This window comes from Euprymna scolopes, chromosome 35 (genome assembly GCF_053919585.1).
Source record: "Euprymna scolopes isolate OS-2025 chromosome 35, ASM5391958v1, whole genome shotgun sequence".
Classification (NCBI taxonomy): Eukaryota; Metazoa; Mollusca; class Cephalopoda; order Sepiida; family Sepiolidae; genus Euprymna; species Euprymna scolopes.
Window position 1 is genome coordinate 6,587,501 of NC_136516.1, and position 23,918 is coordinate 6,611,418.

The window sequence follows — 23,918 nt, forward strand, 5'->3', positions numbered from 1 at the left end:
AAAAGAAACCAATTCTATACAACTTATTAACAAGCATTCCTAACCGAATTGATATGTCACATGATTTGTTTGTAAAAATACGTCAAAATTGACCTTTAGCTGTGGTGATGACTTAGAAAGATCATAAAAATCATAATAGAGGAATATTAAGGATGGATAATAGGGAAAGTATGAATATCAATGATAATGCTGTTATAAATATCTGTAATTGCCGAAAACCCGAGGATTGTTCCATAATAAAATAAATGTTTAACCTCTTCAGAGGTAAACCAACCTAAGATATTCCCGAGGGATAAACGGAGGGACGAGGAATTTACCATAGGAAGAACCTAAATGATGTTCAAAGAAAGATTTTATGGGCATACCATTTCGATCAATAATCAAACGTATGAAAAAGGCACCTTGTTTTCGTTATATATATATATATATATATATATATATATATATATATATATATATATATATATATATAATTTAAAGGAGATTAGAACAATAGTCTAAAGAGCTCGTGTATTTCAATGTAACAGTGAAATTACTAGTTTAATTAAAACACAGGAAAGAAAATATGACAATTATCTCCCCTTACAACATGTGATTACATAAACAACATTCGGAATATAAACCGTAGCGTCTTTAAATCAAAAGTACGCTAACGGAAATAATTTATTGCACGGGCGCCCCCCCCCTTTTAAAATTCATCATTCAATAAGGTAAAAAGCTATAGCAAACATCTAAATGAGTATTTTAACCATAGTTCCTGATTTCAAAAAGCGAAAAATTAAAAGGTAAATTTCTCTCTCTCTCTCTCTCTCTCTCTCTCTATATATATATATATATATATATATATATATATATATATATATATATACCTGTATACCTATGTATATAAATGTGTGTCTATTTTTTCATATATATGCATATATATATTTGAAATGTGGTACTTAAAGCAAACTTATAATTTAAATTCAAATCTATTCTTCACTCTATTTCTTTTCTATCTCTAACCCATATTAATTTTCTTATAAATTTTAAATCCAGACCTTTTATTTCAATTTTTTTCAGATACATCTGCCTTACTTTTAATGCTAGGTTTATTTATGGTGTCTTTTAAATTTAATAAAAACACTTCAAAATTTGCTGACGAAGAGACCTTGCTTATTAAAAAACTATATGTAATTATTGTACGTAACTTGATGTCTACCACAATAAAAAGCATTGTTTTCCGAAACGATCGTACAGATAATTGATTTTCTTGTTGTTCCTTCTTATGAAACGGATTTTTAATTTAATTATAATTTGATTTTCAAATTTTAAATTATCAATCACATTACTTAATATATACATATATATATATATATATATATATATATATATATATATATTAGGTTATATAATAAATAATGTAGGTATAGTAATGTAAAAAAACATTTATATTCCGTTTATATGCCCTCCCTGTCTAGTTCTGTGTCTTTGTATATCTGTATAAACATTCAGGTAGGGGTAACACGATTTAAAAGTTGACCTATGAATAACGATATTGAAGGTACGTGTAATATAATTGTGTAAATCTTTACTTCTTTATGTGGGTATTAAATGTTAATGCTATGTTACCCATAAAATACGTTTATATCTATCTATCCATCTATATATTCAACATTCAACAACATGATCACACACATGAACAAACTAAGACTCTTCCTAATACGAACAGCCAACACCAAAGAATAATACATACGTCATCTTAATATCACCCATTACATAACATATGTATATATAGGTATACATATATGTATATATAGGTATATATATGTGTATATATAGGTATATATATATGTATATATATATAGGTATATATATGCATATGTAGATATATATATGCATATATAGGTATATATATATATATATATATATATATATATACGGACTATTAGAATTGGTTATCTGATATTTGGGTATTTATTGCTTGTTGTTGATGGTAGAGTGAACTTTATTAACTAATAGTAACTAACTTCTTATACACTTCGACCATTTAATGAATATAAAGTTTATCTATAATGAATTAACTATAGAAAATTTATTATAATTAAAAAGAATAAATAGTATCAGAGGTCGACAGATTTATACAATCGTAGTTATGTGATGTGCGTATGTTTATGTGCGTTTATAGTTGTGTGCATTTATGTATATATATATATGTATATCTGTGTGTGCGTGTATATGTGCACGTGCATATATATATAAATATATATATATAATATAAAGCTTAATGCATGTGTGTGTGTGTGTGTGTGTGTGTGTGTGTGGTCACGAATAGGCTCCTATATGGTTGACTATTTTAAAAAACTGATTACATATAATGATAGAATATGTATCGATACACAGGAATGGGTATGTTTTATCTGGCAGAAAGGTGGTTCATTAAAATCGTGGGGTTTGCGTTCGCGCCTGGTCCAAAAAGTATGGAATGAAAAAAATAAAAAATAAAAAAAAACGTTTACAAGTGTTTTTGATATAGATGTACATAAGAATACTTTGATAAGTATATTTTAACTTAAATAGGGATGGTATAATAAAATTGTTGAGTCTGCGTTCGCGCCTGACCTCGATAGAATGGAAATAAGCACAAACTTTAATAAAGACTTTTCATATCTATCTGCGTAAGTATACTTTGATAATTATGTTTCAGTTTGAGGAAATATGGTATAATAAAATTATGGGGTGTTCATTCGCACCTGACATCCATAGTATGGAAATATGTCACAACGTTTAACAAGGTTTTTTAATATAGATCCAGAGAATATTATGATAAGTGTTTCAGTGTGAACGGGTATGGTATAATAAATTATGGGGGTTATCTATTTTATTTTCATCATATTTTGCTTTTGTTTTGATACCCCCAAAGTCGAAGTTATCTCTTTACAACCCTTCATTTTCATAACGTATCATACTTTCATAAATCAAAGTCCATTTACTGAAGGCTGTTTTTGAACCCAGTCAACGACGCGTACTTTTGCTAGTATATATATATATATATATATATATATTTATTTAATAGTACAGAAGCTCAGAAAAAACATTCCTAACATCATTTACGTTTTACTATTAACTGGTCCCCTCTATGTTGGGCTTGAAACCGACGGTACCAATGTTTTTCTGAACTTCTGTACGATTAAATGAATATCAAGCTCTTATATCGAAAAAGTTTCTCTTTGAAATCGAGCACTTTGATATATATATATATATATATATATATATATATATATATATATATATATTTAAATTAGCAGAAAGAGATAGCGACTACAGCCAGGTCAACGTCTCCCTGGACAAGCCCAATAAAAGAGCAATAAAAATTCAGCATGCCAATGAATAATAAACACTTACACGCCTCCACCCCTTGGAAAAACTTCAAATTAACTACGAAAATCGCCATTTTTACATCTCCAACACATTTGAAAATAATTTCTGACGAGGACGCATCACAGACCGTCTGAAACGCGCGTAAAAACGATTTCAATGACTTAAAAACATTATTACAATGATCCAAACATAATTCTCAATAAAAAACCAAAACTCGGAATAATAAAATAATGTTAAAAAATACACATTGTTGGTGACTACTCCCTTATTTAAATATACATCTTTCTTTCGTTGGAATTTCTTTACCCATTTTATATATATATATATATATATATATATATATATATATATATATATATATATATATATATATATATATATATATATAGGTAGGTATGTAGGTAGATAGAAAGATATATACATAGATAGATATGTTAATAGGAATAGATGGGTTTTAGTGACTTTATTTCTGAATTCAAATGATTTAATGAAAATATTATAAGGTACTTACAGCATCTCTTCCAATTTTCGTATTGTAATCATGTCTTAACCCACATTATCTCCTTTTGATGAATTGCTTCTTGCTATTTTTCTGATGAGTAAAAGGAAAAATAGATTCACTGATTGATATGAGTAAGTGATTGATGTTTTGCTCCGAAACAGATACTGTCACGAATTGTAAATGTCAACTGAATTAAAAGAATAAACTGTAAGATGGTCAACATCATAAACTAATTAATATAGACTTTTATCATTCATTCATTAAAATGCTCTGTAATTACATTGAGCTTCTTCAATAAGTATTATTAAATATTATAAGGAAATAAAGTGTATTTCCACAGAAATATATACATATATATATATATATATATATATATATATATTTATATATATATATATATATATATATATATATACCATTCGCTTAGTATTTAGTTTATATTTCCTTTCAATTTATTTGAAGAAGAACCTTGTAACAGCGTGAATAACATAAAATATTGATGTTTAAACTATTAAACACATTTTTTCAGATGGTTTTTATCAATATTAAATGAACTTTGCCGAAAGGCAAATCAAAGAAAAAGGTAAAATTCGCGAACTACTATAAGATGAGGATTGGATAAGGAATGCGCACGAACGATGGGTTGGGTTTAAGAGATAAAGAGTTTCGAACGAGGAAATTACAAAAGAAAGAAAACATTGCTCGTACTATTTCATCTTTGGCGTGATAAGAAATAATTATATACTGAGTTAAGAAGTATCTATATATGACGTCACAAACGTTCTCTTTGTCAATCAAGATCCAAAGTGTTATATTATTATTATTATTATTATTATTATTATTATTATTATTATTATTATTAAATCACAAGGAGCTTTCACACAGGTCATCAAAGATCTCTCCTTGAAAACAACCTGCGGTACTCTCTGGAAACTCAGTGACAACAAGTCTCCCCAGTTTTCCAGTACTCTCCACCTCTTTCCATTATATTTGCAAATAAATTTGCATTATTGCAACAGCTGCTTGCCATTGATTTTTTTGTTTGCAGCGGCTATTGGTATTCACTGGAATTTGAATGGCAATAAGCTTCCTCAAGATCCCAGTTTTCTTCGCACTTATCCAGCAGAGATCTGGTCAAAACTCTCTCCTCGGTTTTTCCTTCCTCCTTGGCTCTATTTGCCTGCTTGATTTTTAGAAGGGGTAGTGATATGGGAATGGGGGCATGGGATAGGGTTAGAGAACTTATAGATATGCGTCTTCAATGCTCTTGGTTCCATGTGGTGTTTCATGTTTTGCCTCTACAACAGTTATCTGGTCCACGCTTGTTGCTCAGGTGTGTTGGTTCCCACAATCCTGTGTTTTCCTTAATATTTCAGCCGTTTTCATTATTGTTGTTCGCTGTATTTTTCCAGTCATTCCTCTGATTCCAATTTCTCCCAGTGTTTTTACCAAGGTTTTCGGGATTGTTCTTAGTTTTCCTACTATTATAGGTATTGTTTTTATTTTCTTCATCTTGCATATCCCTTTCAGCTCTCTGGGTAGCTCTGTGTATTTGCTCCGTTTCTCCTTTTCTTTGATATTCACCCTGTGGTCAGCTGGAACAGCAAAGTCTACGATTTGACAGGATTTTTCTTTCCTGATAATTATTACAACATCCGGTCTTCTTGCTTGTATGGGTTTATCAGTTTGTATGTCAATGTCCTATAGGATTTTGTGATTCTCGTTTTCAAGTACTGTTGCCGAGTTATTCTTTTACGAGTTTTCTGTGCGTTCAAGATGCAGTTGTTTGCATAATCCCAGTGTACTGCCCTTCCAACTTGGTCGTGTCTGTTTTTGTATCTCTTTTGGGCCAGTTTGCTGCATTCACTTACTATATGGTTTATCGTTTCGTCTCTTTGTCCTCAGAGTCTTCATTTGCTATAGTTTTTCGGTCTTTGTTTTGGTGGTGTTGATTCATATCGGGTTGTTTGTGCTGCGGTTATTAGGGATTGTGTTTCCCGGCTTATGTGCTCTTTTCGCATCCATGTCACAATTTTTTCGTAATTTTGATCTTTTCTCAGCTTAATGAATATTTTATGTAGTTGTTTTTGTCAATTTCTTTTCTTGTTTTCTTGTTTTATCTTCCAGTTTTCTGTTTTGTAGATTTTTCAGTCTCTCTTATTATTATTATTATTATTATTATTATTATTATTATTATTATTATTATTATTATTATTATTATTATTATTATTATTATTACTACTATTATTATTTACATACTAGAGGTAGTTACACATAGCATCATTTAATATTTCTTGTGTAGAACAACTTGTGACGTTCTATGGAGCATGAGTGACAACAAGTCCCCTAAGATTTCCAGGGTACTCCGCCTCTTTCAATAATCTTTGCAGACGAATTGACACTATTGTAACAGCCGCTTACCATTGATCGTTGGCGGCGACCATTAAAGCTAGTGCCTTCTCTCCTCTGTATTTCCGTCCTCCTTGATCCTTCTTGATTATTGTGTGTACCGTCAGTTTTTGGTGAGACACCTTAAAATAGAGGGGATTCTTACCAACTTAGTGTCCGTTATAATCTTGCAGCTAAAAATTAGAAGGGGAACCATCATTCGCAGGATGACGACCGAGTTCACTATGCTGGCCACCAAGAGAGCATCTGCCGATCATGGCACGAGATCTTTCTTTTGGGTATCACGTTGCTTATTGTTCATGGGTGGCATTTTTCATGTTATGGAGTTTGTGGCAACACCAAGCTCAGAATTGTTTTACCTATGGTTCTGTCACATATATAGTGTTTGTCTTCCACCAGGAAGGGGCAAGCTGCATTACCACACATACATAAGAGACGTAACCGATCCATGTACGGAAAAAAGGATTCCTAAGTATGTGCATTTAGTATAAGTCATAATTATTATAGTGTTGGAAAATACAGCCGAAACATGTATTTTTTCTAATCTTTAACTTTTACCTCTTTTCTCAGACTAAAGATGAGGAAGGTTGACTGTCCTCTTTTGTTTACACCGATTATTAAAATCAGAACATGGACTGTTCAAACGAGTGTTTACTATGTCCATGGGGAGGGGAGGAAGTAAGTTCTATCATGCAGTTTTCCCATGCTTAGAGATATGTCTGGTTAATAAAGTTTTAGAAAAATACGTTTAAAAATTCAATTGTAATAATAATACAAAATTAATCTTTTGCTAGACTGCATACCTGTATCGCGACATCTTGCAGACATGAACGCCAGGCTTCCTTCCCACTGATTCCTTTTAAGCCATCATTTTATTATTATTTATTCACGTATTAATCACAAAGCCATCATCAAAGTTTGCTCTTTGAGGACAATTTGTGCTGTTCACTGGAGTCTGAGTGACAAAAAGTCTCCCCATATTTCCCGTAAGCTTAATATCATTTGAGAAACTTTATAAAAGAATTTGCGTTATCGCAACAGCCACTTATCATTGATATTTTTTTGGTAGAGACTATTGGTATTCACTTGAAAATTAGTGGCAATAAGACTCTCGAAGGTCCTAGTTCTCGTTGTACTCAACAAGCGGTGGTCTGGCTAGTGCTTTTTTTACTCAGTCTTTCTATACTCCTTGATTTTACTCAGTCTTTCTATACTCCTTGATTTTACTCAGTCTTTCTATACTCCTTGATTTTACTCAGTCTTTCTATACTCCTTGATTTTACTCAGTTTTTCTATACTCCTTGATTTTACTCAGTTTTTCTATACTCCTTGATTTTACTCAGTCTTTCTATACTCCTTGATTTTACTCAGTCTTTCTATACTCCTTGATTTTACTCAGTCTTTCTATACTCCTTGATTTTACTCAGTCTTTCTATACTCCTTGATTTTACTCAATCTTTCTATACTCCTTGATTTTACTCAGTCTTTCTATACTCCTTGATTTTACTCAGTCTTTCTATACTCCTTGATTTTACTCAGTCTTTCTATACTCCTTGATTTTACTCAGTCTTTCTATACTCCTTGATTTTACTCAGTCTTTCTATACTCCTTGATTTTACTCAGTCTTTCTATACTCCTTGATTTTACTCAGTTTTTCTATACTCCTTGATTTTACTCAGTCTTTCTATACTCCTTGATTTTACTCAGTCTTTCTATACTCCTTGATTCTTCTCACTTAGTTTATGTGACGCATGTTCACTAGCACTTTTAACACAGATCTTGATCTGTGAATACCCACTTATAATAACCGGTGGGATCTTCACTGTTGCATATACAACACGTCTCCCAATATTTCCAATACTGCACATCTCCTTCGATACCTATTGAAAACGATTTTGTGTTATCGTAGCAGCCGCTTTCTCGTAATGTATCTCTGGTAAATACCATTAGTCTTACCTCATATTCGAGGCGCATTAAGTTCTCTTATATAGTCCCAGCGTTCGATGCAATTGTTCACTTGAGTTTTAGTTTGTTCCGCCACCGACCTCTGTATTGGTCTTTTTAATTTTATTGACTCTTTCACAATCGTTTCATGTAGAATGAAACGAGGCTGAGTTGTTTTATTTCTTATGTGTGTAGTTTATACTATTTCTCTTAGTTTCGTATTATTTTACTTATTTGTTTTGGTTTCACTTATGTTGGAATTTTTATTTCGATCATTACAGGATGGAAGGAAAAAAATCGTCGCCACAGACCGAACGACATTATTCCATTTCCTTTTGATTAAAACCGTTTTTTTGTTTTGTTTGTTGTTTGTTGCAAACCATCAACTAGTTGGTCAGTTGTGTATAAATCCGAAGAGCGATAGGAGCAGTTTATCATGTCTGAAAGTGACACAATGTTCAACGAACAATATTGGGGATGAACCCTTATACCTACAAAGTGTACTTGGATGTACTGCAGAGTGTTATGATCCTCTGGTGCAATCAAGTGACCATTTGCAGATCCTGAGTGTGAGCAGAAGGATTCGGAACCGGCCTAAATATCCGAAGAGACCAACGCTTAATTTCACAAGGAGTTCTACGACTTTGTACCACTCTCTCATGGCCTCCTTCGACCTATACTCACTGCTCTACTTCCTTTCGCCATACGTCGAGAACAACACCAATATAACCTGCCATAACACCAACGGCAGTCTGATTGCCGAGTCTTCGCCGAGCTGTCGTCGGCACTTGTGGAAAAGGCATGCTCCGAGTCCCGGGCCCGTTTTGAGACGGTGATTGATGCTGAGGGCAGCGACATTGAATAGACGTAAGCTCTACTACATAATCAAGTTATCTAAACTGATTGTGTCACTAAAAATGTTAAGTAAAACTGTAGTGCTATATTCTTAAGAGCGATAATTTAATTGCTGCTCCCTGTACTCTTATTAATTTATGTAAGTTGGTTTCTCTATTCGAGGTTTTCAGCTTTTTCGTCATTACTGCCTATCGTAAGGTGACAGCCTTCGCCTCTGCTAAAAGTAAAATAATAAATAAAAAATAAGCGCAATAAACATCTATAAAAGTGAGAATGTGTGTGAGGACACTTGTCAACCTATATACTCAACAGATTTTTTTTTATTTACAGGCTTCAAAACTGGCATATAGTTTATTCAGATATTTCGAAAAAAATTTTAATCGGTTTTTATCCGGACAAAACCGGTGCTAAAGTGTCAAAAATTAAAAATTAGTCCTTGGGGCTCATTGGATTGTTATCTGTTTGTCAACTGTTTCGCAAGGTTTAAGAAACCTTTTTAAAGATCACGTGAAGCTGGTTCTCGTACTTGACACAGTGTTTTAATTTTGATCTGAGTTCGAGTATTTTTTACAAGAAGTGAACTCTTTCCTTATGTGTGTTTTATTTTATTTTGTTAAAAGAGATTATACGTTACATTTCATACCTGACTACACCAGGTACATCTACTAGTAAATAAATAAAGGCAAACTTCTTCGTTTATTTGATTGTAATTTTCCAGTATATATGCTCTGAAGCTAGAACATATGTTGCAACGGTTTGGATTATATTATAAAATGTATATAGTTTAACACGCACGCACACGCACACACACACAAATATATATGTGTGTGTGTGCGCGCGTGTGTGTGTATATGTGTGTGGGGGGGAGTCGTTGTATATATACATTTAATCTATATAAATTCATGAATACTATACGTCTGTGTATTCTGGAATTCTACAATAGTTGTTCGTTCAATCACATCTTATGAAATAAAATAGACATTTATGAGATCAGTAGGTAATTCATTACCAGAAACTACCACATTTCCGTACGTTTAGTGATAAACAAATACCAATGTCTTATATTGAAAAGAAATTAAAACTTAGGAAGATCTATATTATTTCAGTATTTATAGGAGAAACTGTACTTAGTTCAAAAGACTTGTAACAACGATCAGGCGAATATACCATATAAGCCAAGTGCAAGAGAGAATGTGTATGAGCGCGTGTGAAACTATCAGCAGCGAAGGATGGATGTTTTACGCAAAAATTAGCAGCGGCGTTTGAGTACGTATGCAAATTAGCAAGTGTGCACAGGATTGCGTCAAAAGAAAAAGAAAAAAAGAGAGAAAAAGGTGCCACGTAGCGAGGAGAGATGCACATATGGCCTCTTAATGGCGGCGGGAAACTTTGAAGCTGGTGGCGAGACGGCAGGGTTTTGTGAATCTCATGGCAGACGAAATGAAAAGTTAAAAAAAACAAGAAGCCGGCATTATTTCGAAACTTATGTAATAAATATTTTTTGCTAAAACAGAAAACAAATGCCGAGTCAGATTTATCCATATTTGTTTGTTTGTTCTTTTTCGACACTACCAGATTGTCTGATAGAGGTTTGACTGTAGTGAACACAGTCCGTGCCTAACAGCCAAAACATGATAAAAAATTACCGCAAAAAGTGAAACAATGCGGTTATACGTAAATGATTGTTTGGAATGAAGTCATGGCTGAAACATGTACACGAATATGTAGCTAATAATGTTTTATAAATAAAATATTAATGCAGAAATAAAATTAATTGTTAATAAGCGCTCGTTTATAAATATCTAAAAAAAATCTAAAATAGAAAATACTGTACAAGGACTTGTATATATATATATATATATATATATATATATATATATATATATATACATATATATATATATATATAGAACTACTTCATTTACTCAAATAAATTAATATACGACAGTATACATTTATGCGTAAACTATTTACTTCAAAAGTGCTCAATACGTAGGTAGAGCTAGTCAGTAAGTTACAAAATATATATGGCGATTAAGCTACACTCAATATTCCGCGTTTAATCAACTCTTGTGTGGTTGCCTCGCGTTTTTATATACGCATCTTCTATTGAGTTTTTAGTTAGCCAATCAGCTTTCTAGTATCCACCGAGCTCTTCCATATAGCCAATGAGCAGGCGCTTACAGGATAAAGGCCCATTCGACCTCCGGTTGACCCGTTCCTATGTGTGTGCTATTTACCTGTTTTAAATCTAGGTTAAGTTTTGTTATGTGTCAGTTTATATATATATATATATATATATATATATATATATATATATATATATATACATACATATATATGTGTGATAGTTTATGTATATGCATGTTTATTTATTTTTATTTGTTTATTTTCTATTGATTTTGTTAATTTTAAAATTATTTTGTATCTCTATCCTAGAGTAAAGTTTATCATGTGAACAGAGTTATTCGCTATTTCTATCCTACAGTTTCATAGATGTTGGGGTTCTTTAAAGTATAGGATAGCAAATTTTTTATGAAGGCATAATCAAAATGGATCGTCTACGTCTCTATATGTGTTTGCTTGTCTTACTTTTTTCCATTCGACTACTGGCGAAGGTCCGCTTTCCTTCAGTCCCAGTATTAGTTTGCTAGCAAATGAACGGGTCAACCGGATGTCAAATGGGTATTTGTCCTGTAAGTTCCTGCTCATTGGCGGATTAGGACGGGAGCAGTAAATACTAGAAAGCTTATTGGCTAACAAAAACTCAATAGAATGTGCGTATATAAAAACGCGAGACAACCACACAATTCTCGCATAAGCCTGAAGAATCCGACAGTGGATGAAACGCAGAATGTTCAGTTTAGCTTAATCGCCATATATATTTTATTACTTACTAACTAGCTCTACGTACGTATTCAGCACTGTTGAAGTAAATACTTAAAGTTTACGCATAAATTTATACTTTCGCGTATTAATTTTATGTGAGTAAATACTTATACATAGTACCTAGAACAGTTTAGCACTCTCAAAAGAATTTATTTCACCGCACCAAAAATAGATATGGAAAGAGTTAATTTCGAAACATCGCTAAAAAAAACATCCCCACACCCAGGAAGCATAGCTGTATTATAAAATTAATTAAAAAACAGACGAACTAATACACCAAATGCGATGGCGAGCAAATTGCTTCCTTAAAAATGAAAACGTAAACAAAAAAGAATCCTATGTTTTTAAAACCCTAAAAACTGCGAATGCAGTAGACCTTTTGATAAATGTTGAAAATGACCTTTTAAAAGAAATTAAAAGCTAGAATTCCACAATCAACCTAACAATTTCCAACGGAAACTACACAAAATCTTTAGAAATATAAACAACTCTAATAAAATATTTGTAAAAGCAGATAAAACTAGAAACTTTTATAAAATAGATAAACAAGAACATAACAAACAAATCACAGAAAATATTACAAAATACTACAAAAAAACTAGATACAAACGAATGCGACTACAATGATATAACGAATACTGAAAGTAAACAAATTACCGATAAATTAAAAATTAGCGATTAAGTTGGCAAATTATAACTTAGAGAGGCATACATTCTGCTCAAAGACCACAAATGTGACTTCAATAATAATTCCAGCATCCACTAGATAAACCCAACTAAACCAGAAATAGATAGACTTAGCAAAGTAATACTTTCTAGAGTAAACAAACAAATCAAACAAAACCTAGAATTAAACCAGTTGGCAAATACTTCCGAAGCAACCACTTGGTTTAATAAAAAAAGAAAACAAAAATAAATGTATGTTTATACTGTTCGACATCATAGACTTCTATCCCTTGATATCGGAAGAACTTTTCAACATTGCCCTAGAATTTGCAGAGGCATACACTGATTTATCCTCGGAAGACATCAACATCATTAAAAAAATGACAAAATCAGTTCTAATAAATAACAAACACCAATAGATAAAAACTAACATGACAAATTCGTTTGATTTGGCGATTGGCTCCCTGGATTCTGCAGAGTTATCAGATCTTGTGGGATTATTCATTCTATATACCTCACAAGCATATCTGATACTCCGGATATCGGTCTATATAGAGATGATGGACTATCTATAATAAAATACTCCAACAAAGTCAAGGGAGATAACTTTAAGAAAATCATACACAAGGAAATGAAAATTAGGCCTAAAAGTAGACGCATTAGCTAACATAAAAATAACAAACTTCCTGAACCTCACGTTAAATTTACATAAAAACACATATGAATCCTATTTTAAACATTACGCTAATCCAATATACGTAACCCATAGGTCCAATCACCCATCATCAATTATAAAACAGAGTCCATACTCGATCGTAAGTAAACTCAGCAATAACTCAAGCGATGAAAATGTATTTAACTGGTCAACCAATATCCATGAAACAGCCCTGAAAAATATTGGATACAAAAAATATTCATATCAAATATAAGCAACAAAACACCAAGACAAGGAAATAAAATCTGGTATACGGCTCCATACAATCAAATATTAAAAACAAATCTTGGCAAGAAATTTCTAGATCTTATTGGAAAGCACTTGCCCGCAACCAATCTCTTACACGAATTGTTCAATAAAAATAGCCTAAAGTAATCCTACAGCCGCTGCGAAAGTTTAGAGATGATAATTAAAGCACATAATAATAAAATATAAAATAAAAGCAATGAAAGCAACAACAAAATAATCAATAAAAAGTGGCACCATGACAAAAATAAAACTAACAAAAAAGATACATATGTAACTAGTAGGAATAATAATAATAATAATAATAATAATAATAATAATAATAATAATAATAATAATAATAATAATAATAAACCAACTCGGACAACAACAACCATACTAGAAATAAAAAAATAAAAATACTTATAACGAACAAGATAAATGCAACTGTAGATACCGCACACATTGCCGACTTCAAAATAAATGTCTAACCAAAAGCATAGTTTTCCATGCCACAATATTTGCGAAAGAAAACCCGAATAACAAGAAATATGACGTACGTATGACTTCCTTATATTTCAAAACTCGATATTATGGCCAAAAAAATACATTCAATAATAAAAAAACACCGTATGGAAACAACGCTAGCAAAAAAATACTGGGAACTCAAGAAAAGCGGGCGTTCGCTGGTAGTCGAATGGAAAATAGTAAGACAAGCAAACACATGTAGAGACCTAGACGATCCATGTAGATTGCATGAAGAATTTGCTATCCTATACTTTAAAGACCCCCAACATCTATTAAACTGTAGGAGAGAAAAAGCGAACAACTCTGTTCACATGACAAAATTTACTCTGGGATAGAGATACAAAATAATTTTAAAACTAACAAAAACAATAGCAATTAAAAAAATAAATACAAATAAATAAATAAATAAACATGCATATACACAAATTATCACACACATATATATGTATATATATATATATATAAATATATATATATATAAACTAACATAAAACATTAACCTAGATTTAAAACAGGTCAAGACACTAGATATATAGGCTAAAAAGCATACACAAAGGAGTGGGGCAACCGGAGGTCAAATGAGCATTTGTCCTGTAAGTGCCTGCTCATTGGCTGATTAGTAAGGTCGCGGTGGATACTAGAAAGCTGATTGGCTAACTAAAATCTCAATAGCAGCTGCGTATATAAAAACGCGAGACAACCAAAAAATTCTCGCATAAGCCTAAAGAACCCTAGAGTGGATGAAACGCGAAATATTGAGTGTAGCTTAATCGCCATACATTTTATAATTTACTATATATATATATATATATATATATATATATATATATATATATATATATATATATATATATATATATGATTACTTAATTTTTCACATAAATTAATATACGAAAATATAATTCAATGCGTAAATTCGTCAGTATTTACTTCAGCAGTGCTCAATACATAGGTCGAGCTAGATAGTAAGTTATAAAAATTTAGATGCCAATTAAGCCACACAGAATATTCCGTGCTTTATTCTAGTAAGAATTTTCATAACTTATGACATATATATAGACATGCGTGTGTATTTGTGCGCGCGTGTGTGTGTATACATGCGTAAACAAGTGTTTCTCGACGCCAAGCTCTTTGACTGATATCCATGGAACAGTCTCAACTTGGTATCAGTAAAAATAACTGCTAAGGCGTAAAAATTCTAACAAAAAATGTCAGGACTTTTATAACTCGACCAATAGCGCTCTTTTACGCATATATATATATATATATATATATATATATATATATATATATATATATATATATATATATGCGTCTGTGTGTGTGGGTGTATATATATATATATATATATATATATATATATATATATGCGTGTATATATGTGTGAAATATTCCCCATTTCATATAATTGTATTTTATCACATATGTCTGCGTTTGTGTGTGTTCGTGAGAAAATGCGCTTATTAGATTATATTTGACCTTTTATTTAAACTGATCCTTTTTCTATAAACTTTATAAAAGCTCGATATAACTAAAGAGCATATAATAAACAAATGAGAAAATTTTATATTCCAAATTTTAGGATGTTTTCTTAACGTTTATTTCTTTCAAGTTTGACAGCACCTGTTTCATAGCGCAGAATCAATCATGTAATTATTATGTCATTTTTTACATTTTATTCCGCTCTCCAGAAGAAAAGCAAACTCACCAACTTTTAAAAAAGACAAGAAATATGGGCATAATTACAAAATCCGATAATCATGAAAAAAACTGCAATTATGTTTTCTTTAGTTACGTCATCCTCGATGGTGTTATGGTAAGGTCAAGTATCAGTGTTGTTATATTCACTTACTATCTAAAAGATCAAGAATTCATCAACGTTCAAAGTATAATAATAATTAATATTAATCAAATGAATGATTCTGCGCTACGAAACAGGTGCTGTCAAGAAATAAATTCTTAACATACTTAAAGAAATAAACCGTAAAATAGACAGCATTTTTAGATCATAAATATTGTCATTTTATCAACTCTCTTCCTCTCTCTCTATTACTCTCTCTCTCTATCTCTGTCTATATATATATATATATATATATATATATATATATATATATATATATATTAGAGCATATAGAAAATATAATAACCAGAAAGCAAAATATGGTAATCAGTCTATATGGACTTTTCTTCTACATTTTTCCTACGAAATCCTGATGATGTCCCCTGAAATAGGGACGAAACGTTGATTACTATTTTTATTCATTCTTGGTTTTCCTTCTCAAATAACATGACGTCAACTATCGCTTGTATTTTTTTATTTTTACTCATATATACATATATATATATATGTGTGTGTGTGTGTGTGTGTGTGTGTGTGTGTGTGTGTGTGTGTGTGTATATATAATCGATTCTGTGTGTGTCTGTGAATATGTGAGCAATATTCTAGAATGTAGAAAATGAGGAGAAAGTTTAAAATAATGAGATGACAAACGAGGTGAGAAACAATTTTTGGTAAATAAAAAAATTATTTACGAAAATTAAAAAAAAAACAACAACAAAAAAACAAAAACCGCAAAATTATTCGAAGCTATTTCAAAAAAAAAAAAATTGATGCGGTTTCTGGTCGAAAACTAAAACAAGATAGAAATGTCGCCGAAATAAACTTTATCTCTACGAAATGAAGTGGCAGAAGACGTGGCATAAAATTATCAACATCAATCGTTTCGTATCGATAACGGCGGAAAAAAGGATGGAATTTCACAAAAAATTATATTCAAAAACGGATTTCGATAAAATAAATAAAGGGAAAATGTAGAGACGTTTTCTTTAAATGGCGGAGTAAGTTAGCCGAAGAGCGCGAAGTTAAGATAGCCCGAGGCGCATGCGCCATGGCTGTTCTCATTCTTCTCTTTCTACTTCTCTGATTATTCCCCCCCTGATGCTTTTTCTGTCTCCATTCTGGTCTTTTCTCTCCTTACATATTGCGGCGTAAAAAGGAGGAAAATGTCATAAATTTGACTCATTAATTCATAATCACAAACGCTCAGACAGTTACGCTTTTTAATAACACAGTAAGAAACGAATACATGCAATCTGTTAACGACAGGAAACCACAGACATATCTATACGCAACGTATGAATTCGTAGACACAAACATTCAGAAAAACTGTATATAACCTGTTGCATTAGATTGTATAAACCATGTAGCGGAGAAGTATATACAATATATAGAATTGATTAGGCAGACCGTGAGGTAAAACAGTTTATACAGCATGTTATATATATATATATATATATATATATATATATATATATATATATATAGGGGGGGTAGTCACCAACAATGTGTATTTTTTAACATTATTTTATTATTCCGTGTCTTGGTTTTTCATTGAGAATTATGTTTGGATCATTGTAATAATGTTTTTAAATCATTGATATCGTTTTTACGCGTTTCAGACGTTCTGTGAAGCGTCCTCGTCAGAAATTATTTTCAAATGTGTTGGAGATGTAAAAATGGCATTCTCGTAGTTCATTTGAAGTGTTTCCAAAGGGTGGAGGCGTGTAAGTGTCTATTATTCATTGGCATGTTCAATTTTTATTACTCTTTTATTGGGGTTGTCGAGGCCGCTGACCTCGGCTGTAGTCACTTTCTCTTTCTGCTTGTGTTTTTTTTTCCTTTTCCTTTAGAGTAGTGTGTGTGTGTGTGTTTCTTTTATTGGTTTGAGAATGTGTGTACTGTTTCATAGTATTATGAGGTTATTTGCTTCCCTAGGAAGGTGACTGTGATCCAAGGTCGTTACTAATGTGTATGTATGAGGAGGGGGGACAGCTCTTCTGAAATAAGGGTAGGGGTGCTTTCATTCTATTTTGATATTTATTTTTTGGATTCTTGGATTTTAGTATTGTGATTTTTGGCTTCAGTCTTTTCGGGTATTCCTTATATTATGTTTGTTTAGAAAGAGGGGTGTATTTAAAAATATGTATAGGGGATTTTTTAATGTTTCTATTTATTTGTCTCCCCATGTGGGTATGGCCAGACCCAGGATCAGTTCCTAGTGTGGGGAAGATTTTGTTCCTCAGAGAGGGGGCAATTGGAGGGGTATAGGTATGGGAGGGGGATGATAGAAGGGATGATAGTTGTGTCAGTCATGAGGGGGTTCTCCTCCACTGACTGAGGAGGGAGCGAGGTGTTGGAACAAATATTATACTATGGTTCTAGGTGTCTCCTAGTGTTGTTGGTTTCGAGGTTAAGTAAGGTTGGTATCGTTCAGTGTGTTGTATTAGAGATAGGGGTGTTATGTCTGTGTGTGGTTGTATGCGCGCACGTGTGTGTTTTTTAATGTGTCGGTTCTGATTTATGTGTGGGTGTGTATATGTATATGTATATGGATGTGCATGCGAGTGTGCCTTGAATTTCATGTTTTTGTGTGTTGATATTAGGCTCTATTCAGTTCAGGAGTGAATCTGGTGATGAATTTTTTTCCTGTGTAACTAAATAAAAATAATAATAATAATAATAATAATAATAATAATAATATATATATATATATATATATATATATATATATATATATATATATATATATATATATATACATGGAATAATCACGGTGACACACCGGTACTCAACAGGTAACAGAATTTAACCAACGTTGCGCCTAGCCAGTACCAGATGAGTTACCATTTAGGAAGGTTAGGCACTGTATGCCTAAGGTTCTGCACCGACAAAGGTTGGCAGTAACGCCAAGAAGTGTAGCTGGCTCTAAACAAAAGACTTCACCACTATAAACAAATTATCTGTGCGGATTTCTGAGCAATATGTCTTGGCGGAACCTCCTACATCGAAATCGATAGGAGAGTTCATCATATATATATATATATATATATATATATATATATATATATATATATATATATATATGTGTGTGTTGTGGTTGCAAGGTTGAACAATAATTAGTAAGGAAATACAATGAAGACGCAAACAACAAGATAACGCAATAATAAGTGTATTAAAGAAAAGGTATATTTACAATATGTACAAATGACGGTGTCGAGTCAGAGAGTCTTGGTGGGAGGACATGTACGCTCTTCGGCGTCACTTCTGGTGGCATTTGAGTAAGACACACCAAGGCCAACCTAGGCTTGCCATTTATAGTGTTATGTTATTCGCATATGCAAATAAGTGGTTGCCACCACAACAATATATATATATAGTGGGCTGGCAAAGCTACAGAGAAGACAACTTAGTTTGATGATATAGTTTCTTCTTACTAATTGTAATAAAATTTTAACCATATAATAGTATCATAATCTTAAAATAATCCGTTGATTTTCATGTAGTTTTTCAGATAGATAGATAGATAGATAGATAGATAGATAGATAGATAGATAGATAGATATACCAACTCTTGGGCCAATTTTATGAGTTTCTTACATCAGCAACAATTGAGCATAATTTAACAAATGAAGATTCATTTTATAAGTAATGACCTGACTTGTGCAGTGGGCTATGTGACATCTTTCTTTCAGGCCGTACATTAAGGAGATCATCTATCATTTAGAGCCGATTTTGGCACTTTTTTATAGCCAGAAAATGTTTATATAATAGAAATTTTTTCCTTGTTTGGCATATGAATTACAAATATCTGATATTTCCCCAAGACTGTTGGCCTGAATGCAGACGAGATTAAAACGTGTTGCTGTGGTTTCAAATGATCTGAAGTAAAAAGAAAGGGGGGGGGGACTTGATTCCAAATATTTCAGTGTATACGGCTGATTTTATACTGGAAATATTCATAATCGTACCCTATTTTCAAATAAATGTAAGTGCTTATTAATCCGGCTTAATATCTAGATGCGAATGGAACGGATATTAAACAGTTTGGATGTTTGTTTTTTTATTTTAGTCTGTTTCCGATTCGATCAAAGACTGTACTTCTTGAAATTACAAGATGTCTGATCATTTAATACTTTACGTACAACTGATATGTACGACTTTACATGTTTTTTGTACTATTCTATTAGTGCTAGAGTGCTTTGTATGGGGAAAAGTGTAAAATTACTTCACTTACTCTATCTTTCCTCATTGTTAACTTTCCTTTTTCCCCTTCTTACCGACATTTTCTTCTTCATCTAGACAATTCCTGGCTCTGGACATAAGTTGTGCCGGCGTAAATGAAATAACTCTGTGAAAAAATCTTTTGCCTGGAGAAAAATTCAGGTTGTCATCTAAACAGTGTGATATAAATGCGGGAGTGCCTCAGGGAGTCTATCCTTTGGCCTCTATTATTCCTAATATTTATTAATGACCTCTCCGACAAAACTGCATCTGAGATGGGGATATATGCTGATGACACCACACTCTATAACAGACATGACAGAAAAACAAATGAACACATAACAAAAGAAATGGAAAAAAACACTAGAGGATGACCTCGAATCTGTAGTGGAACGGGGGCATAAATGGATGGTCACATTCAATGCTGCCAAGACTAAACTGGTTTCCTTCAATAATTACAAGAAACCTTCTCTGCCACCAATAGTAATGGCCAGTGACTCCCTGTCAGAGAGTACATCTTACAAACTGCTTGACCTTACGTTCACAAGAAACATGAGTTGGAACAATTATATTGAAAACAGTGCCAGGGCCGCCGCGAAAAAAGGTAGGCTCTCTCTACCGTGCTAGAAAAGTACTGACACCTGAAAGTATCCTGTACCTCTATAAAGTCACCATTCACCTATGCATGGAGTATTGTTGTCCCATTTGGGCTGGTGCATCTGCTGCTGGTCTCTCGCTCCTAGACAAGGTTAAAAAATGAGTCGCCAATCTGATAGGCCCTGAACTGGCATCTAAGCTTCAGCCTCTGTCCCATCGATGAAACGTTGCATCCCTCTGCCTGTTCTACAAGTATTTTAATCGTGAAAGCTCTGAAGAACTGCAGACACTTGTCCTCCCAAGACGTAGACACCCTCGACAAACCCGACAGGCAGCTAAATCCCACCCCCATACAGTAGAGATCCCTAGATGTTAAAGATCTTTCTACTCTAGTAGTTTCTTCCCCAGAACCGCTAGACTCTGGAATTCCATTCCAGATCCCTGCTCCCCTAACTGTACTGACATGCAGAAGTTCAGGTGTAACGTGACCCGACATCTTTCTGCCCAAATCCCAACATAGTGCCCTAGCAGTTGCTGCCCTTGATTGTAGCCCCCTACACCAAAGTGGCAATGTGCCTTGTTTGGGGTGAAAATGTAATTTTAAAAAATGAAAGATACGTAAACGTCTTGATAAAATAAATTTATATAAGTGTTAATTTGTACTACAAATAATACATCTTTTTTTATTATTATTGTCATTATTGGGACTGTGACAAGAGTATATTCTTTTCATTATTTGGACACTCGAGTATATATCAATGATTATCTTATATGTTTTTAGATAGAGTGATGTGATTCTTGATTGATTAACCGTGTCAGATATATACTCGACAGTCTAAGCAATAATAAGAATATTGTTGTCATAGGCCCAGTGATAGCTTGTTGTACGGTTTAACAACCGGCAAGAAAAAAAAGAATGTCTTTTAAATGTTTAAATTGTTGTACATGTTTAGAAAAGCTGAGGAAAGTACAATGATTCTTTTCCTATTAGTTTGCACAAAAAACACTTTACAGTTCACTTTCTCTTTGTAACAAACATTTTCTCCAAAGTAGTTGCCCTTTTTTTAATATACATAGTGTTCGCGAACTCAAAACTGATTTGGAATAATCATTGTTTGTGGTAAACAAACAGAAAAAAAAAGAAAAATATTTCTCTTCATTTTAGAGTTATCACTAGGGCTAGGACAACAGTATATTTTTCATTGTTTTTACTCTCGAGTGTGTATCCGCTGATATGTAATGCTTTTATATAGATTGATGTGGTTCTCGGTTGATTAACTGTGTCTACCTGTGTCGGATATATACTTGAGAGTAAAAACAATGATAAGAATATTCTCTTGTCATAACCCTAGCCATTATACATCGTGTGCCAAAAATCTTGGGCACATTTTAAGTCATCATATTTGCTTGAATAAGTATAATGATTTAATTTTCACACATAGTGCGGCACCATCACACTGAGGCCCCAGGAAATTGGATTGGAGGTTCATGTCCTGACCTCTCAGATCTCCAAATCTCACACCCATTCAAGTTTTTTGGGGGAATTTATGAAAATACTAGCCTATGTCTCCCATTCTGAAAACCCGAATAAGCTGTTGCAACCATTGGCAATGCTGGGTGGCATTAGGCAGGAATTGGGCTATCGGATTGAGATGTGTCATGTGATCGGTATTGTACACATTTAAAATTTGAAAGTTGCATGAAAAACTTGAGATTATGGTCTTTTCTGAATATACCAGAATGTATCTTTAATTGTATTCGAAATGTCCAATGTCAAAATGTGGTCAGGCCTTTCGGTACACTCTATTCATATTATGTTACACCGATTAAGTAACGACCAACTTTGTGATTGTTTCTTGTGTAGTTCAAAGATTTATGTACATATGTATTCAATATATTAATTAGCAATTTAATAAACCCGTCACTAATGATTAATAAATTATTTTTCGACTAATTTCCCATGTGTATTTAAAAAATAATTTCATTTCATTCTCCTACACGTTATGTAAGCACCCTATTGTTGGTTACTAAAAAGAGAGACAAAAAAGGAACCTCGCAAACAACTGTCTAAAAGGAGTCAGTTAACAAGATAAAACAATCGGGTCTTTATCGATTTAGTCGCCGCGTCCCATTGCCGACTCTCTGATCGTGACACGTATTAAAAACTACTAATTTTAATTTTAGCCGAATTTTAAACTCTCTGCATGTATAGCAAAAACAGTTATTTGCGTAAAATCAATAGATCACTGATGTCAAAAACCAATAGAGGGTAAACAAAATATCGGTTTTTATATAAAATACGATTATAAGACAATTTAAAATAGGTTAATAGAAAAAAGGAAAGCTTGATTTCTTATTAGGGCAATAATTGGCAAATGTTTGTTCGCATTAAATTTTAACACGACTATGTCGTAATCTAAAAGGAAGAAACCTTTTGGTAATGAGTCTAACAGAACGGATATCATTAACATTATTTTCACACACCGATAACCTTGCTATATTGAGATGTGCAAGAGTAGAGAAATAAAAACCTATTATTAAAAAAAGAAAACATATTTACTTCAGAGAATCAAAGAGAAATATACGCTCGTGTCTTTTCCTAATCATATTATTTCAAAATGCCATTTCGTATTCTAAATGGTTACATATAAAACTACATATATGTTGCATTGCTGGACATATTACGTTGCTGAATATATACATAATTTCATTGACAAAGAGCCAAAGAGACTTTACATATAAGTAGTTGGTTGGTAGGTGTGTGGCTCGCCGACAAAGACTTATTAAGATTTGTCATCACTCTCCCAGCTGTGATTGCTCTCTCTCTCTCTCTCTCTCTCTCTCTCTCTCTCTCTCTCTCTCTCTCTCTCTCTTTGACATAAGAGTCACCACTAATAAAGGCCCGAAGGCCACTTGAGGGTAAGGAATAATAAGTGTACAGATGTCAATGTGAAAATATCGTAGTAATCGTTAGCAGTGAACATAATGTAAATTGTATTACTTAAGTGGAAAGGTCATCAAGAATTTGTTTATGTTGTACTTGAAAACGACCATATAGTAAGCTAGAAAGCAGGGAAACGAAAGAGAGTTAAACAGGCGTGTTGTTCTTAGAAATAAGTTTAGTTCATAGAATCTACGTTTAGGGTTAGGCCCAAATAAAGAGTGGG